General features: G+C 41.7%; 1 protein-coding gene across 3 annotated transcripts in view; it reads right to left on the bottom strand.

Annotated features, from left to right (window-relative positions):
* The window catches only part of Entpd1 (ectonucleoside triphosphate diphosphohydrolase 1), an 80,459-nt gene that overhangs the window by 66,748 nt on the left and 808 nt on the right, over positions 1–12,903 (bottom strand). The window contains exon 1 of one of the 3 annotated variants that reach the window (XM_076920902.1): positions 12,551–12,746. The exons of the other annotated variants lie outside the window; for them this stretch is intronic. The gene's annotated coding sequence lies outside the window, so the exon portion shown is untranslated. Of the gene's footprint in view, positions 1–12,550; positions 12,747–12,903 lie in introns of those variants that run through there. 3 annotated transcript variants of the gene reach the window in all.

The following is a 12,903-nucleotide window of genomic DNA, read 5'->3' as shown; positions in this document are numbered from 1 at the left end:
CACATCCATGTGAAAAGACAGTAGCCTGGACCTAACATATCCAAAACAGTGTTTCATCTTTCTGCCCAAACTCCTTCCTTCTATAGTCTCAAGGCAACTCAAGCCTTCCAGTTTCTCAGAAGGTGCCAAACTTCCAAATCAAGTTTCTGTCTCTCTTTCTGGTTCAAATCCAAGTGGGAAATTTTACAGCTTCTATCTTCAAAATAGGTAACAATGCAACTGTTTCTCAACATCTCTCCTACTTGCCACCTACTACTGGGTACCTCCCCTCAACTCTGCCCTGCATCACTACAATGGTATCCTAGTCAGTCTCTCTCCAGAATGATCCTATTAAAACACAGACTGGGAAAAGCCACTTCTGTGCTCAGCACCTGCTGTGATGTTTCCTTTCTCTATGACTATAAGCCAGAGCCTGTTCTGGGCCCATGAGGACCTAGATTCTGTCCCTTGGCTCTTACCCCCTTACTCCACTTGAGCTATGCTGCAGTCCTTGTTTCTTACACATCTCACTTCTCTTTAGGACTTTGTAGTTCCTGGTACCTCTGCCTGGAATGTTCATCCCGGAAACTGCGACAGGATGTCACCTCTGCCATGCCTTGCTTGTTTTTTTTTTTTTTTTTCTGGGCACTTGTCACCGAGCATGCATACACTTTATTGTTTACTGTCTGCCTCCTGCAACCCTAGAAGATAAGCCCCATAAAAGTCAGGGGTTTTTAATTTGTCTCCTAATGTATCCTCTGCATCTAAAATAGTGTTTAGCACACACTTTGTTCAATAACTACAGTCTGATGAATGAATTTCATCTGCTGGCTTTTATGGTTCAAATGTAACCAAATTCACTCTTTGTTGGCCTAACTAATTTCCCTATAACAACTCCCTTCTTACATGAAGCCCTCCATTCCTACTTTCTTGGTTTTTATACTTTAATCTCTTAGCATGGATAAATATTCTATGAATTCTGTCTATACCAGCAACAATTGTTAAGTTTCAAATTCCACAATCACGTCACCATATTTCCTTCATTGTAGACACATCATTAGAGGGTTTTTTTTTTTCCTTACATTTACTTATTTATCTACCTGTAGAGGTGGTATGTGCATTCCATAGCAAACATGTGGAGGTCAAAGAACAACTTGCAAGGTAATTGGTTCTATCTCTTAACCATGTGAGTCCCCAAAATCAAATTCATGTAGTCAGGGTTGATGGCAAGTGCCTTTACCCATTGAGCCAGCTTGCTGGTCCTCATTTTTTCAGAGAATAGAGTTTTTAGCAGCAAGCATTAAGTGCATGTCAGATCCCAAAGCACTGGGCTGTAAACAAAAGGAAAGATAATAGTGAGTATGCTACCAGAGAGATGCTGCATGCAGCCTCACTTCCGGTAGAATGGAGGATGCAATTGAAAGTGTGCTTCAGGAGAGATGTTGCATGTAGTCTCATTATCCATCTAGCCTTTTCTGCTGCTGTGAATGTGAACACAGTTTCCCCAACTACCATGGTCAAACTGTCTCTTTGACTTTTTTCTATTTTTAAAGGCATTCTTGTTGAATCTCTTTCCCTAAGCTTTTTCTCTTCTTGACCCTTTCTTAACATGATGCTTCCCTAGGTATCATTTTCACAATCTCCTGTCTTTACTTTCTGTACTGCAGGTTGACTCATCTATGAACCAATAACTCTGTGTCCACTCTGTGTCCCAGTCACAACTCCTCTTGTCTCTCGAGCTCTAAGATCTACACCAAATTCCCAGCAACCAACAGAATATCTATGCCTTACCCGATGTCTTATAAACATCTCAAGTTTAGACTATCCAAAATGTTTTTATCTGTCAAATTTACTTTCCCTCTCCAATTCTCAGCCTTGATCATAAATATTTATTGATCCAACCACCAAACTTGTGACTTAGGATGAGTTTTGACATCTTTCTTCCCCTCTCTCTCAAGAAGCCACCCAACCTGTTACCTCTCCAACTCCACTTCAGAAACACTGCCAAAACTAAGCCTTTCCTGGCCATTCCTCTCTCCATGCTCTACCGTGTGACCACCTCACCCTGTCTTACTGAGACATTATTGCAGATGCCTAATGCTAACCCCTCCCAGAACTGCTCTCTAACTGGTTGGCTCATTCTTAGAATGTCCCTAGAGTAATCTCACAACCTTGTGGCCACTGAACAGGATGGCAACATAAACATCAAGTTAAATTATTTTATTACACTTTCCCACAGACTTATTAAAATCTACCTGTGTATCCAAAAGGAAATATATTTTTGAAAAATGAAACAACTTTATAGTAACATGAAGAAATCACGGTAATGACATGTAATGATCGTCATGGCCTCATCAAAGGCAAGATAGACAAGCAGGAGCAGGTGAAGCAAGGGCTCATTGATTCTCCCAACATGGCTAAACTTGGAAACAACAGAACACACCACGGCAGAAACACAGCACAGTGTGAGCATGACAGGAAGGACAAAGGAATGTCTGGGGAAACCTCTGGTGTCTTGTTTTTGTTCCTGCCCCCCACCCTCCACAAGTTGGTAGCCATTTGTCTGAGATACAAAGAGACCTAACCTTCCAGGACAGCATCACCATGGGGAAAGGACAGGGGCAGAGCTCAGCGCCCAGCTCCACACACGTCCTCGCTCTGAGGAATAAGTAAAGCAAGAGCATGGCCCCGAGAGGGGACCTTCCTAGACAGCTTATGCCTTTGAACAACAGTCTGACAGAGCCTAGTCTCCCTGTCCTCTGAAACATGAACATATGCCTAGATGACTTTTGCAGTCTTTCCCAGAGCAGAGTAAGCCACTCTCTCAGAAAACTTAGATTTTTTTTCCCCCACATTTAGGTGAAGATCCAGCCTTTGAGATCCTAAACAAGATCCAAGTAGATGCCACAGGAGCTGTGGGTAAACCAACCATTCCAACTCCCTCTCAGGTTTGTTGGAAGTAAATCACCAATAAAGCCTATTTCAATCTTAACATAACATGAAGACACACTTGTATACATGTGCTGTTTTGGTTTTGGTTTTTTTTTTTTTTTTTTTTTTTTTTTTTTTTTTTTTTTTTTTTTTTTTTTTTATAAGGAGTCTCTTTTCCAATAAAAAAAAAAAACAAAAAAAAAAACAAACAAAAAAAAAAAAACCCTTATATTTTACAAAAATGCAGCTGAAGAGATGGTTCAAGTGGTTAAGAGTATCATCCGCTCCTCCAGAAAAAGATTTGGGTTCAATTCCCAGCACTCACACGGTAACTCAAAAGTCATCTGTAACTCTGGTTGCGTTTTGGGGTATCCAACACCCTCTTCTGACCTCCACGGGCTGTGCACATGGTGCACAGACATGCATGCAGACAAAGCACCCATATACATAAGATAAATAAATAAACAAATAAAGATTTGCAATAAAGGTGAAAGACAGAGGAGAATGTCATCTCCATTGATAAATTGATATAAAGGATGATAGAAAGGGAAATCTTTAATCTCAACTAGATAGGAGAGAACCTTGCTATGAGAAAAAAACAAGCCACAAGATTCCATGGAAGCCAAAATCACTGCAGCTGAATCAAATTTGATGTTGGCACTAGTTAAGGGAAATTGAATGGCATAGAGGAAAATCTCAGGAAAATACTATTGGAATATGGTGGAAAATAAATGAAGGGGAAAAGAAAGCGTAAAGAAGAAATGAAGAACGATGAAATTCAAAGACATTCAAATAATAAGCTCTTGCAAAGTTAAAACAAAAGGAGAGAGAGGGCAGTGACCAAAGAGATCATGGGAGGATTTCCTCATCCCCAAGAACAGCTGCATTTGGAAAACAGCAGGGTTATCCTAGGCCAATCTAAAGGAAGTCTATCCTCAGCTACTTTGCAACACAAGTTGTAACACTGAGATGCAGTTCACTGCAAACAGCCCTGTCCTCAGCTTCTCTACAGCATCAGCTTTCCCAAGCCAGAGGAGGAACTTCCCCAGTGATGTGGCAACAAAGATGTCTGTTCTGAAGACAGCATGATGCTCTTCTGAGCAATCATCATCTTTCTGGATGATCAAGTTAACTTGTCATGCTGAAAAGATTAATCAATGTGAAGAGAGCCCAGATTAAGAACTCAAGAAGGCAGACCACACTCGGAGAAAAGACTCACGCTGAGTGCGGGCACACTTCTGCAGAGAGGAGTCACTGTGGATGACGGCTGTGCTCCCAGTACTGATGCTGACAACACACACAGATTAAACATTTAAGCTAACATAGAGAGACACAGGAAGCAGGTGCTCTTAAGTCCTATCTTCATATTAACATCAAAGTTGCTCACTTGTGCTTCCATACTGAGATACAATTAAAAGCAGGGTGCTTTTCTTTTCAGAGTTCCCACAGATTTAAAAGTAAGCCATCTATCATCCACATCTTTGAAGCTGTATGCATGAGGATGAATAAGCAAAGGCTGTGTCAAAAGAGAAAGAAAAGTAAAAACAAGTATAGACTACTTCAATTCTTCCACCAAAACAACCGTGAACATTGACTTCAAGGCCAGTGGTTTAAATGGGGAATAGATGCATTGGAAATAAAGATGGGCAGTGTATATGAACAAGAGATTCACAGAGGCCTCCCTGCCTCTGCCTCAGAAGCACAGAGGTTAGTAGTTTGTGCCTGGCTCCTATTATCCTTACAAAGACATCAAAATGAAGGGAGAAACTTAACAATAAACTTGACAAAAGGAACCTAAAACCTGTGGTCTGAAAACAATAAAATGTTACTGGAGAAAGTTAAAGACACAAATAAAATAAGAGCTACCACCTGTTCATGGATAAGAAGGCATACGATTCGTTCATCTCTTTAAATCGTGGTACTAGAGACTGCCTTGAGCTTATGAGACCTCTCTCACTGAGCTGCAGCCTCAATCTTTGGTAGTTTTAAAATGGCAGTCTTCCTCACATCCATATGCTCAGCAGAGTCCTTATCAACTCTCAGGCAGCTTCTTCCCAGAAATTAACAACCTGGTCCTAACATTCATTTGCAAATTCACGGGACACATAATAGCGAAACAACCTTGAGAAGGAAAAGCAAGGCTGGAGAACTCGACCTTCTGATTGTGAAGTTTCCTATACAGTTATAGTGACCAAGACAGTCTGGAGCAAAGATGGGATGAAAGCTCAGTGGTCAGGGCTGAGACTCCAGAAACAGACTCTCCACTATGTGTTCTCCACTATGCCAAGACAATTCACAGAGGATACAACAGTCTTCTCATCAAACAATGCTGGGACAACTGGATATTCCAGAAGAAGGGTGGAGAGAGGAAGAGAAAACCAGAAAGGACCGGAAACCTACATATAGGGATAAAAACCATTAAAAATGCTGAAGAAAACATAGGAGGCTGGAGAGATGGCTCAGAAGTTAAGGACTCTTAACTTGCTACTCCCTCAGAGGATCCAGGTTTGGTTCCCAACACACACATGACCAGATCACAATCATCTGCAACTCTAGTTCAAGGGCATCCAATGACCTTTTCTGGCCTCCTCGTACACTGAATTCATGTGGTACACAGATATGCAGGCAAAATAAACACACAAAATAAAATGAATAAAATCACAGGCATAAATGCCTTCATGGATTTGAATTAGGTGCCGAGCTCTTAGATATGACATCAAAAACATAAGATACAGAGAAAAAAAAAATGAACTGGATATCGTTAAGATGTAAAACTTTTGTGCATTAAAAGTTCAAAAAAAAAAAAAAAAAAAGGAAAGATAGCCAGAATACAGAAGAATTTTGAAAGTCATATGTTTGAACAAAGGGAATATATAAAGAGTCATTGCAACTCCATAATAAAAAGTCAAACTTTTAAAGATTTGCAAACAATCCAAATGGACATTTCTCCAACAAAGACACACAAGTGCCCAGAGATCTCATGAAGAGTAGCATCATCCACCAGAAACAAGACCTGAAGCTCACAGACACCACTCCACCTGTTCGGAAGGATTACTAATGGGTTCAGAGGCTTTGAAATGTTAAAATGTACTGAAACTGATTGTGACAATCGTCCACAATTGTGTAAATATACTAGCACCAACCGCAGATCTCAAATGCATGAGTCATATGGTATGTGAGCCATATCTCCAAATAATGAGACCAATGCCCAGGATTTGAGTCTGAACTCCACAACTTCCAACTGAGAGGCATTAGTTAAGTAGCTTACTGCTCTTGTCGCTCAAATGTCAGTAAAATAGCCAAATTAAATAGCAACAACCTCTGGTGGTGTTTCAGAACTAAATTAACATCTGTGAAGTGATTAGAACAGTTTGTGACCCAAATCCATCTGTATGGTAACTAAAACAATTTCATACCCATTTATTAAATATCTGCCATATTAGTGTTCTAATAATGGCTGCTGTCACAAATTAGCACAAACAACTTATTCTCTCAAAGTACCTGAAGTCTGGGCTTAGGGATATAGCTCAGCAGGTAAAAGTACTTGCTCTGAAAGCATGAGAACCTAAGTTCAAATCCCCAGCACCCATGTAAAAAGCCAGGCATCACTGGGAATGCCTGTCTTGAGCAACAGAAACATGTGGATACTGAGAGCTGACTAACCAGTCAACCAGCAAGTTTCTGGTTCATCCAGAGACCCTTCCAATATATATAAGGTTGACAACTCTTAAGGAAGACATCAACATGAATTCTGGGCTTCCACCTACATGTAGAACACATACACACATGCACATACATACAGTGAATACCCATACACTATAATTTCACTTGGGAGAAAATTATAATTGGAGATACATTACAACATAATTTAAAAGATTAAACTGATTGATATCAATTTTATATTTTAAAAGTAATATATCCATAAGTATTCATAGGTTTTAAAAAAAATTCAGCATATGTCTATTTACAAGCTATGTTCTCAACACTAAGAAGGAAATGAAAAATTATAATAATATAGACAAAAGTTATGATTTTTTAGAACTTAAACCATTATATAAGTTAAGAAGGCAATAAAAATATAGTTATCAAACTACTTATAAACTACCAAGCTGTGTATAAAAATGTATTGGATCTCTTCACAAAAACACTATAAAATATTATGAAGATATGAGGAACAGATTCCACAAAACTATTGCAAGTACTGCAGAAAGCTAAATATCTTCAGTGATGGATCACAGAAATTAAATTAAAAACATAAAATGCAAATTAGTAACAAATGAGCAAAGACTGTGGACATTATGCAAAAGACTAAGCATATAGTATAAAAAGTACCATAAAGATTTCTAGAAATTAAAGAACTACGAAGACTTTTAAAGTGGATGCAATTGTTTTGTTTAACCAGTCACTAATGCAGTCAAGGATGCTGGGAAACAGGAAGCGGCCATGGCACAAAGGGCCCACGCCTTGGGAACCAACTTGGCCTTGGGAGGGCAACTTAGCAATGGCAACTGAGAGCTTCAGAAAATGTTCACAGGTTTTAAACTAGAACCTACATCTGGGATTCCATCCTCATAGGGCACACCCCTACTTAAGTAAGTAGTTCCTGCGCTAATGTTTGTTGAAGATATTGCAAAAGACGGAAATTGTTAAATCAGCTACGTAACTGTAAAAAGTGTACTAACCAAGGCTGTGCTACCAAATGCAAAACACGTGTGATTCACGCCCTCACTAAAAGACAGAGTTTAAAACTGTATACACTATGATGACTGTGATGCTATCACAAGTTTTAAGGCAGTACCAAGTGAGATGAGAGGAGTCACCCAGTCAGCCTTCTCAAGGGTCTATACTCACCCTAATAGGGTTACATGGTGTTCTCACAGCATGTGTGTGGGCACTGGGCAACTGTACACGCACTCTGTTATGAGGCCAAAAGAAACATCTCTGAAATCAGTCCTTGAATTTAGACCACAAAAAACAATTCCTTACATTCCTTCACATCTTCTACTTTCTTGTATTCTACTTCAAAGGCATTTGTCTATTTTCCCCCCATTTTGTTTTGAAATGTCATTGTTACTTATTGTCTCCTTTTATAAAGCATTTCGTTGCCAGGCTTGGTGACACATGCCTATAATTCCAATACCCAGGAGGCTGAGGCAAAAAGATCACAAACCTTGTCTGGGGTCAGGGTGTGTGTGTGTGTGTGTGTGTTGATTTTTGTTTAGGTCAAAAATGTATTATATAAAAATGTTTTTAAATCAAAGGAAACCTCTCTTTGTGTTGGGCTGATTCTATAATTTGGTCTCTAAGCACTGTGATAACGCAGGACAGACAGTACAAGTCGTGTGCTGATCAGACACCCTCTTCCACAGCTTCATTTCTCCAAACCTAAGGAAGCCTCGGCATTCCTCTCTGAACCCATTTTCCTATCTTTGCAGCTAGGCTGTCTCCAACCCTGTATGTGCAGAGCAGACATAGGATGGGCCTGGCATGCTGTGCCCAAGCTCAGAGCCCTGAGTCCCTGTGACCCCCAGCTCCCAACACTCCTAGATCCAGCACAGGAGTCCGCAGGCAGCCACACATGAGCTTCCAGCCCTGCTCAAGCTGAAAGGGGAGAAGCTTCAGGAACAAGGGAACTCTGGGGAAACAGAGAAAAGTAGAAAACGGGCTGGAGAGGTGGCTGAGCTCTTAGGAGCTGTTCTTGGAGAGGAACTGAGTTCCACTCCCAGCACCTAGGTCAGTGGCTCACAACTGCCTGGACTTGCAGCTCCAGGTGATTCAATGCCTCTGGCCTCTATGGGCACCTGTGCTCACATGCACACACCCACACACACACACGCACTTAGAAGTAATAAGCCTTTTAAAGGTAATGATACTTAAGAACTCTACAGAAAACCTTTCTGTTCTGCAGTGAGCTATGTGCCGAAGATACACATTTGTTCCTAGATCATAGCAAACTAGAGGCTGGAAACTCCGGTCATAGGTCATGTATTTTTCTGCACGTATAAATGAACTAGGCTTCCCGATATCCTGCAATGGCATAGCCAATTACTGGCTCCACGTGGCAGCTCAGAGAGTATAGGGTAAAGAAAAGGAAGGGCTGATCTACTGGTACCAAAATAAGCAGAGACTAAGACATGCATGGCCATGGACATGCATGTAGCACTGCCAGTCAGGGTGGTCATAGAGGCCAGGCACTACCTGGCCTGTAGAAGGACTGCAGGACCTCAACCTCACCACAGAGCTTCTGAAGGAGACTCTGAATATAAGACCTTCAATGATGCATGTGTCTAAAGTCTGAGAAACACGGTTCCAGAAATACACACACACACAGACATACTTGCATGTATGAACACATAGACACATACATAGACAAAGACACACAGATACATACACACACACATATTCATGTACTACACACACACACATATGCACACATGACAAAAACAAAGCTCATGCCTCCTCTCTTTCTTCTGTCAAATCATCAAAATGTCTGATGATCCTTCACCACAAGGGCTACTCTTGGTCTTTGGCCTCTCCCCAAAATATTTGAAGGAATAAACTCTACACAATTTTCCACATGCCTTGCCATCACCCTATACAGAATGAGCCAGCACACCCGAATTAAACACTCATCCCTTGTTCACAACTACTGATTACAGAGAAGCGACCATAACACCTCAAGGGAGAGAAAGACTCTGAAGAGGTGCTTTAGCCAATGAGAAGCAATACAAATTCATGCTGCCAGATGTACCTCACCACTTTCTCTATTGCTATCCAGGGAAATCATGATTAAGAAAATCATTTAATGTGCAGCTGATCACTCTGTAAATGTTTATTTAATTGCATGACTGGTAATCCCAAACTCATGGCCAAGACTCAAGTCTGCAATTCTGCCTTTAAATCTACCGGATGAGATGCAAATAGACCCTGCTCAGAACGTGGAAAAGAGCCTTTTACCCTTCAGTCCAGGCTGCAGCTTTAGCAAAAAGAAAGGTTCCTTTGGCACTGTTGACTGGGGAAGGAAGGGGCTTTCTGTGGGCACTGCACTTCACTTATCTCTGTAAATCCAGCTGAAAGCAGCCCATTCTTTAAGACTGAGTTCTGAGAACTCATTTCTCCGAGTTGTGTTCCTTTGGACTGGTCTTGTGGCTCTCAGGAGGAAGGACTTATTTGTTAGTTCAAGCTTTGCAGACTGACTACAAGGTCAAAAATGTCCCCTCTGCCTCTTACCAAGCTGTGTGACTTTGGCTGAGTGACTTCCTTCTATAACTGTGACATGCATAAATCAATATAAAGAGTTGTTGTGAAGATTATACGAGACAACATATATGAACCATTACAGCGTCTGGCACATAATAATCAATGTGCGCTATTATTAGCACTCGACAGAATCTGGCTTCTCTTAGAATTGGTTTCATATGTCTCCTTTCCCTACTACATCATGTGCAAACTGTTTATATCCCTAGGAGCTGGCATAGGTACTTACAACGGGCAGACAAACAAGATTTGTCAAATTGCTTTGAAGGTATGCCAGGAAGAAGAAGGGGGAGGGGGCACTGGGAACAAACAATGTACATTATGATTTTACCCAGGGCCAGACTCAGTGTTTGATTTTCTTTTGTTACCACAATACACTGCTTCAGACAGCAAAATTTCTATCAAGTGGGGCTAGAGAGATGCTATTTATCAAAACAGATGTTTTGTTCAGAGACAGCAAAGGTATGCTAGGACACATCTAAAAATATCCAGTGTGGTCCCTGACTGAGTGGGGACTAGAGGTTGAAATTCATCCAGAGCTGTATGGGACAAACTGGGTGTCTTAGCATGAAGTCACATCAATTAGGACCATCAACCTAGGGTCTTGAGAGATGGTTCAGCAGTTAAGAGCACTGGCTACTCTTCCAGACTTCCTGAATTCAGTTCCCAGCAACCACATGGTGGCTTACAACCAACCATTTATAATGGGATTTGATTCCCGCTTCTAGTGTGTCTGAAGACAGAACACACACACACACACACACACACACACACGATAAATAAATCTTAAAAAAAAAAAAAAAAAAAAAAAAAGACTATCAACCTAGAGAGGGGCATTTCATTTTTCAGAGTATCTACAGAGAAAGATGTCTGTGGACTGCTTAGGAGTTATAGTCATCAAAGTGAGGGAATGCCCATGACTAATTCAAAGGTTCCTTGTAAGCCCTCGGAATGAACATCAACTACAATCATAATAGATGTTCAGATACTGACCAAGTGCCCACTGAAGGAGGTCAAGGTGCTTGTTGTGGCTGATAAGAACCTTCTGGACTTGGGCAAAAGCCTAAAAGAGCCCCCTCTCCTCAGAGCTCACTGTCTCCTCTGAGGTGATGTCAACGTCAAGGGCTTGTCCTTGTGGCTTATGAGCTGATTCATAATAAGCACATCAGAGACCAGCTGTGGACCTCATGTGGTAAAACTGCTAGCCCAACCCTGGGCCACAGACTTGTCTTGTGGCTCTTACTGGATCAGTAACCTAGCTCAGTATTCTTCCTCGGTGCCTTTCAGAACCACGTCTGTCTTCTGAGGCTTCTTTGTGAGTACCTAGCTGCCTTCTGCCCTCTGTCATGACTGAGGCCTCTTTCCCACCACTCTGCCTGCCTGGACAACAAAGCGGCTATTCCTTTTAAAACTCAAAAAAAAAAAAAAAAAAAAAAAAAAAAAGGTGCACTGGCTATCATACATCCAAAGATGAATCCAGAAATTAAGCATTACGGGCTGGAAAATGTCATAGAGAGAAGGAAAATGAGTGTGATGAGTGCCACCTGAATGCGGTGGTCAAGGCAGGTCCGGAGCTAGGCCAAAGGATGGGAGAAGGCTTAACGGGGAAAGCAATACTCAAGAAAAATCTAGGAGCTAGAGCAGCAGTCTGTATTTATTCTACATTAGGAACTTCGTGTATGTCATTACTTGGTCCTTATAACCCTCTGAGGCAGGTATTTTTCTCTCCATTTCACAGGTGAGAAAGCTGAGGCTCACAGTAACAAAAACCAAAAACAAAACAAACAAACAAACAAAACAAAACGATGGAGTTGGAATCCAAACAGAGGTGGGCTGGCTACAGGACGAAGAGGTCAGCTAGGCCTCCAAGATGGAGGACAGTGCCTGGCAGCTGACTGAGCAGGAGGGAAGATCAGGTCCCTGGGGAACTGAAAGTCGCTTGGTGAGTACTAGCTGGGGGTGGGGACACATGTTCAGAAGAGAAACCAGAAGTAGAGGAGCTCTGGTTAGATCCAGACTTCTTGACATCTAGGCGTTTGATTCATACAGTCTAACCCCTCCAGGTTCAGATCCTCTCTTTTGTAAAAGAGAGTACAGAATAACAAGGTCTGCCTCTCTCCCATAGGAATAACCATTAACACCAACTGAGATTGGTGGTGTGAACTTCATTACAAAATACAAATTCCTTCACAGACTAGATTTCATCAGTCTCCTCCCCACCAGCTTCAGAGATTCACAAGCCTAAGAGTCCAGTGATCCAGGCTTCCCCCTTGCCCGCCTCCACAGTTGCCACTTCCTAGGTACAGGATCCCAAGGTGAGTTCCGCTCTTAGTTCCTGCACTGAATCCTCCGGGGAAATGGAGTTGATAAGGACATCACTTACCTTATATGGATGAGAGGGAAGCTGCAGAGCACGCATGGGAAAAGGAGCACAGGTCCCAGCACACAGTAAATAAAGCCTTAGTGAACCCACATAGCTTTGGTCTGCTTTACTTAGGAAGAAATCTGTTTGCTAGTTCTCTAGTCCCTCTGCATCCTATGTGATAGAAATCTGTGAGCCTGTTAGAAGCTGGCGATGAAGCAGGTTCGCGACCCTACATTCCCCCTTTGTTCCTGGCTCCCAAGGACTGGCAAGCAGCTGGCTCTCCGTCCTGGCAGAAAATGCCCAAAAGAGGTAAAAGGCAGAGACTGCACACCATTTGTGCAAACCAGTCTGCCCTTGTAGTTTCGTAGGCA

The sequence above is a fragment of the Arvicanthis niloticus genome, chromosome 1 (genome assembly GCF_011762505.2).
Source record: "Arvicanthis niloticus isolate mArvNil1 chromosome 1, mArvNil1.pat.X, whole genome shotgun sequence".
Taxonomy (NCBI): Eukaryota; Metazoa; Chordata; class Mammalia; order Rodentia; family Muridae; genus Arvicanthis; species Arvicanthis niloticus.
This window is presented reverse-complemented; position numbering and strand designations above follow the sequence as displayed.